A 7,591-nucleotide genomic window follows, 5' to 3' on the forward strand; every position below is an offset into this window, starting at 1 on the left:
GAGTGCTGCACTGTTCCAGGCACTGTCTTTCAGATGAGATGTTTAAACAGAGGTCCTGCCTTCCCTCTCAGGTGGATCTAAAAGATCCCATGGGATTATTTTGAAGATGATCAGGAGAGTTACCCTCGGTGTCCTGGTCAATATTTACCCCTTAGTCAACATCACACAAATGGATTGTCTCATCATTTATCACAAACTGTTTGTGGGAACTTGCTTTGTAGAAATTGGCTTTCCTTACATCACAAGTGACTATATGTCAAAAGCAGTTCTATTGGCTGTAAAGCACTTTGGGATATCCTGCGGTTGTGAAAGGTGCTATATAAATGCAAATCTTTCTTTGCTCTATACGTCACAGAAGTGGCTGTATTATTGGTCACACAGTTTAACTCTTCAAGCTCAAGGAGATGGCATATTCATGCAACACAAATGCCAGGCAGTGACCATCTCCAACAAGAGAGAATCTAATTATCTCATCTTGGCATTCAGTGGCATTACCATTGCTGAATCCCCTACTATCAACATCCTGGGGGTTACCATTGACCAGACACTGAACTGGACCAGCCATATAAATAATGTGGCTACAAGAGCAGGTCAGAGACAGGAAATTGTGAGGTGAATAACTCACCTCCTGACACCCCAAAGCCTGTCCACCATCTACAAAGCATGGTTAGGCATGTGATGGAATATTGTTCCCCTGCCTGATTGAGTGCAGCTCCAACAACTCTCAAGAAGCTCAACACCATCCAAGACAAAGCACTTGATTGGCACCCCACTCACCACCTTAAACATTCACTGCCTCCACCACTGACACACAGTGGCAGCAGTGTGTACCATCTACAAGATGCACTACAGCAAATCACTCAGACATCACCTTCAAAACCCGTGACCTCTACCACCTTGAAGGACAAAGGCAGCATATTCGGGGGAACACCACCATCTACAAGCCACACATCACCATCCTGATTCAGAAATATATCGCCATTCCTTCACTGTCGCTGGGTCAAAATCCTGGAACTCCCTTCTTAGCAGCACCGTGGGTGAACCTACACCACATGGACTGCAGTAGTCCTAGATGGTGGCTCACCGCCACCTTCACAAGGGCAATTAGGGATGGGTAACAAATGCTGGCCTAGCCAGTGATGTTACATCCTTAAATGAATTTTAAAAATTAGTCTGCTTTACTATGGTCAGTATCAGGAGGGATGCTCCAGAATGGTATTAAAATAATAAAATATTAAAAGGGACAGTATTATACTCCTCCTGCATTCATTTTGTTCCACCCTCCTCTACACACTAACAGCCATTATATGAGCTCATGAATAATGAATAGTGCATTGCCCCAGACTAGCTGCATATATATTGGCATTAATAATTTATTATGTTTTCCTTGCTCAGAATTCTTAGTATATGACACAATCACAAGCAAGTGGATGTCACTGCCTCATCACTGATGTCACTGCCCCAGTTGCAAAAATTATTGGAATATCAATTTTCCTAATGAGAAGCATTAGGTTAATTTGAAGAACTCCCACATCACACACAGATACTGAGGGGTGACACGATATTGAGAGGCATTGGCACATGTGCACACGGGTTTTGGTAAAAGTTGTTGCTGGTGAGTCGCGGAAGTGACTTTGATGAGATGCCATTAACAGGAGCCATCAGCATGGAGAAGAATGACAGTTGATTGTGTAGCTGTGATGTAAGGGTTGCTAATCCTGCGGCGAGTAACTCACTTGATTTCCCCAAAGCCTGTCCACAATCTACAAGGCACAAGTCAGGAGTGTGATGGAATACTCTCCCACTTGCCTGGATGAGTGCCACTCCAACAACACTCAAGAAGTTTGACACCATCCAGGACGAAGTAGCCCGCTTGATTGGCACCCCATCCACAAACATTTACTTCCTCCCCCACCGACAGACAGTGGCAGCAGTGTGTACCATCAAGAAGATGCACTGCAGAAACTCACCAAGACTCCTTAGGCAGCTCCTTCCAAACCCATGATCACTATCATCTAGAAAGACAAGGGCAGCAGATAGATGGGGACACCACCACCTGGAAGTTCCCCTCCAAGCCACTCGCCATCCTGACTTGGAAATATATTGTCGTTCCTTCACTGTCGCTGAGCCAAAATCCTGGAACTCCCTCCTTAATGGCACTGTCGGTGTACCTACAGCACAAAGCCTGCAGCAGTTCAAAAAGGCAGCTCACCATCACCTTCTCAAGGGCAATTAACAAAGGGAAATATATGCTGGACTAGCCAGCAAAGCTCACATCCCATAAATGAATTAAAAAAAATAACAAGTGAGCACTTGTGGCAGGCAAGTGAATATATCCACTGAATATATTCCATGAATATATCTTGCTTGGTACTGATGTCCACAGCTGCTGAGTTGCCCATTGGTAGCCAGGAATGACGCTACAACATAGAAGTTAAAGGTTACCAGCACAAGAAGAGCCACAGCCAGAGCAGTTCATGTTGTGGAGATGATGCCATGGAGTATGCGGCATGTAACACAAGCCATCACAGTCTCTGTACCTCACAGATGCAGGAGGGATCATCTCGATCTGAATAGTCTGGTGCTGAGGGCAGAGACAACCTTACCTGCCAGGTTTCCCTCCATTCCTTCTCTCCTTCCAAGAGTATTGACAATGGTGTTTCCCCTTGGGAAGCCCAATGTGAATCGACTGGTCTGCATTGGGAAGGGGAAAAATGAGACAAGAGAGAGATTGGAAAGAGAAACGGCAACTGCAAAAAAAATCCAACAACACTGGCACAGTGAGTAGGTATTACCAAAACTGAGGATGTATAAGAAGGCCATTTAAAAACACAATCCACCTTTAGTGTTGCCCCTAGAAATCCAAGATGCTAGTTTTACAATAGATTGAGTACTGGTGGGACCAATTGGGTATCTCTGCCAAAGAGATAGCACAGGCATGAGGGGTTGAATGGCCGCCTTCTGTGCTGATTATTCTATTATATGAATCAATCAACATGAATAAGAACAGAAAGTGCTGAAAACACTCAGCAGATCGGGCAGCATTTGTAAAGTGAGCATACTAGAGTTAACATTTCAGGTAATCGGAACCGGAAGATGATTTTGTATGAAGAGCTCTAAGTACGGTGTCCTTTGGACCAGAGATTGAGATTTGGATTGTGGGGGGGCATTGGGCAGAGGAAGGGGAATAACAGTGTCCAGCATCAAGCAGAACGTGACTGAAAATCTAGGCCATCGTTCCATCTTTGCAGGTTATGAGTAAGCTGCCTCACACTGGCAGTAATACTGGAAGATGATCTTTAATGTGTAAATGATTCCCTAAACAGTCCTGCTACTGCTGTGTAATAACTGGAGACACTTACACATAGGAAGAGGCACTCTGTGGAATCCCCGATACACAATTATTCCAATTACCGATGCAAGTGGGATTCTGAGCCCCTGCTGACAGAGCATTTGTGCAATAAAAGAAATAATCAATGACTCAGTTGCTGAATGCACTCCTTACTGTAGCCTGCAGTGAGGAGGCCTCAGCTTCAGCATCTGCTACAGGGGCTCTTGGCCTAACTAAAACCACCAGTGATCTCAGTGCTCCCACACTAAGGTGAGATAAAAGGGTTCCATTTCTGATCAAACTCCAGTGACCATTGCTGGTGTGTTTGTGTCTGTATTACTGGGTCTGTTTACGATTGTGTGTGTTTATAAATCTCTTCCTGGGTCGGTGTGTGTGTGTGTGTGTGTGTGTGTGTATATGTCTCTGTCTGTGTGCTGTGTTTGTTTGCATGCGACTGTGTGTGCATCTGTGCATGTCTGTCTGTATGTGTCTAAATATCTGCCTGTGTATCTGCCTGTGTAGTTGTGTGGGGCTGTGTGTATGCATTTCTGTGCCTGTTTGTGGGTGCCTTTGTGTATCTGTGTCTGCATGTGTGTGTGCATGTGCTCGTGTCTCTATGTCTGTGTGTCTATCACTCTGTGTGCATGTCTCTGTGTCTATTTGTGTGAACATTGAAACAGAACAGGATTAGCTTTGGTTGTGAGGTTCCTTCACAGCCAAATATCCTGTCTGATCTCACTGTCCAGCGTCTCACAAAAGACTGATTCCTAGGGTAAGGTATTAGGGAATGCTGGTTTGTACTGCTACATCCAGGCAGGAGAGGAAAGAAGAGAGTTTGAGAAGGTTAAGAACACTGTAACAGAAGATCTTGACATCCACAAGTGCCTGTATGATGATTCCCGATTACAATCCTCCTGGCATGGAGGGTGTGTGTGCTTCCCATAAAGGGCAGAGCAGAAAAATCATCAGGTTTGCCACACGAGGGGTCACCCTCTCACTTCCCAGCTACCTGTCGCAGCACATATAGAAGCCCAGAAGCGGTTAGTCCACCATGGCTTTAGAAAGGATTCAAAATGAATGAAACACAAAACTACAGGTACAAATCATCGCTTCACTTTGAGCTAGGGGGCGTGTTTCACTCCAGGCAGCAGGTCACAAATTTGTAGAAAGGCGCCACCAGATGGGCATAGTATTTAACTACACCAGATGGACGTAGGTTTTTAAAATGCATGTGGGCGTTGCTGACAAGGCCAGCATTTATTGCCTATCCCCAAATGCCCTTGAGAAGATAGTGGTGAATTACCTTGTTTGACTTGATATGCTGTTTCAGGGGACAGTTAAGAGCCAACCAAATGCTGTGGGCTTTAAGTTACATATAGGCCGACAGGCCAAGGGCAACAGATTTTCTTCCCTAGAGGGCAGAGGAGTTTTTAAATGACAACCTTGTAGTTTCATGGTCACCATTACTGGTGCTAGCAATTAGATTTATTCAATTAATTGAATTTAAATTCCCCAGCTGTGGTGGTGGAATTTGAATATATGTCTCCCAATTACTAGCCCAGTAACATAACCACTACGTAAATAGACCCCCATGCTAGGTGAACATTAAATAAAAGAAAAGGAGTCAACAAACCATGTTTGAAGTTGAGCTGGAATCCCACTGTTAGGGTGCTATATCAACAACAATCCCCGGGAGCTCAGTAGAAAATAATGCTGCCCCCCACCCCACCAAAAAAAAATAAAGAGATGAAAGCTTGTATTTTTACTGCACATTTTCACATCTCCCAGAAATGTCCCAAAGTATTTGCTACATTAGCACTCACTCCTGAAACATGATGTAGATTCAAGCCCCACTGCAAGGCTTCAGCAGATAAGCAATGCAGTGCTGAGGGAGTTCTGCAGTGTCACGAGGCAGTGTCCTTCGGATGAGCCATTAAATTGAGGTTCCTTTTCTCAGCAGTTCTGAAGAAGAGTCATATTGGAATCAAAACATTAACCCTGTCTCTCTCCAGAGATGTTGCTGGGCCTGCTGAGGTTTTCCAGCCCTTTTATTCCCTTTCTCACTGTTGCTCGTGTCTCACAATCGAAGGAATTTTATGTTCATCTGATACAACCAGACCTGGTTGAGCCGGACTGCACTTAGAGCTGAAACAAAAACAGAATTACCTGGAAAAACTCAGCAGGTCTGGCAGCATCGGCGGAGAAGAAAAGAGTTGACGTTTCGAGTCAACTGCCAGACCTGCTGAGTTTTTCCAGGTAATTCTGTTTTTGTTTTGGATTTCCAGCATCCGCAGTAGTTTTTTGTTTTTGCATTTAGAGCTGTCCGTGGTGTTGGGGAGGGGCTGCAGTTGAAGTTCTCTATGCAGTGCTGTTGACTGTGGGTTATACTTGGAGCTCTCCAGAGTGTTGGTTGGGCTGTGTGTGTGGAGCTGTCCATGGTGCTGCATGAAGACTATCCTAATAGTGTCGACAGTAGGAACTGGCCATGGTGCTGAAATGGACCTGCTGTTCGGCGGTGCCGAAACGTCGGCCGAAGATTTTCAACTGGATAATATCTAAGCATGGGAATATTTGGCTGTTTTGTTAGATAAGGGTATTAACGAGAACAAAAGCAAGAAAATGGAGTTTAGGTGCAGATCAATCATGATATAATTGATTGGCACATCAGGTTCAGGTTCAGTTAGATGTAGTTTGTGCAATGTCTCCTCGTAATTTAATCCTCGGGAGTCCATGTAGCATTCTGATAAATTTATACTGCACTCCCACAAAGGCCAACATATCCTTCCTGAGGTGTGGTGCCTGACCAGTACTCAAAGATCAATTCTTTGTATAGCTGTAGCATAACTTCTAACCCTTTGTATTCTAATCCTCTCGATATAAAGGCCAGCATTCTATTAGGATTTTTGATGATTTTCTGTGCCTGTTCATGACACTCTAATAATCTATGTACAAAGATCCCCAAGTTTCTTTATACCTCCACTCTTTCTAGTCTTTCACCATTTAGAAAGTGCTCTGTCCTATACTTTTTAGGTCCAGTTGTCCACCTTGAAATCCATTTGTCAGTTTTACCCATTCACTTAATCTATTAACATCCCTTTGTAATTTTATTTGTCCATTTATACTGCTTACAATGCTTTTGCACCATGGGAAAATTTCTGTAATAGCACTGTGGGTGTTCCTACACCACCAGCACTGCTGCAGTTTAAGAAGACAGCTCACCACCACCTTCCCAAGGTCAATTCAAGATAGGCAATAAATATTGGCCTTGCCAGCAATCCCCACATCTCATGAATGAATAAAAAATGTCGTTAGTTAATACAGTGAATAGTTGGGGCCCTAAAACAGGTCCTTGCAGAATACCACTAGTCACATCTTACCAGTTAGAGTCCCTGTCCATTATCCATACTCTGTCTCCTGCCACTCAGCCAATTTCCCAACCAGGTCAGCCAGATCTGCCTTCAATTCCATGAGCTTCAACTTTAGCTAATAGTTTCTTATGAGGGGTTTTAGCAAATGCTTTCTGGAAATCCATACAAATAATACCATAGACATTTTCCTGCCTATTACTTTAGTCACTGCTTCAAAATATTCAATCAGATTCATGATCTAACCTTTACAAATACATGCTGGGTCTCTCTTATCAGCTGAAAATGTTTTAGGTGTTCAGTCACTCTAGCCTTAATTGCAGACTCTAGTAATTTCCCAACATCTGATGTTAGGCTAATTGGTCTATAACTCAAAAGCAAATTACTGCGGCTGCTGGAAATCTGAAGTAAAAACAGGTAGCACCGGAAATACACAACAGGTCAGGCAGCATTTGTGGTGAGAGAAACAGAGTTGATGTTTCAGGTCTGACCTTTCATCAGAACAATCTATAATTCCCCGGTTTTCCCCTCTCACTTTTCTTAAATAGTAGAGTGACATATGCAATTCTCCAATCTAAACAGTTCTCCAACCTAGAGAAATTTAGAAGACTACAGTCAGGATATTTGCAATGTCCTCACCTACTTCCTTTAAAACCTAAAGATGGAAACCATTCGGTCATGGGGATTTGACACTCTTTAGTGCCATTGTTTTTTACATTACTGTTATTTTGCTTACATCAGTTTTTGTGAATCCTGACCCTGATTTAATGATAGTTTCCTTGGGATGTCTGTCATGCTATCCTCTTCCTGCACTATAAATACTGACAAAGTAATTACTCAACATGTCCACCTTTTCCTTATTTCCATTTACAATATCTGTTCACAGTTTTAAAGG

The sequence above is a fragment of the Cetorhinus maximus genome, chromosome 28, assembly GCF_964194155.1.
Source record: "Cetorhinus maximus chromosome 28, sCetMax3.hap1.1, whole genome shotgun sequence".
Lineage (NCBI taxonomy): Eukaryota > Metazoa > Chordata > Chondrichthyes > Lamniformes > Cetorhinidae > Cetorhinus > Cetorhinus maximus.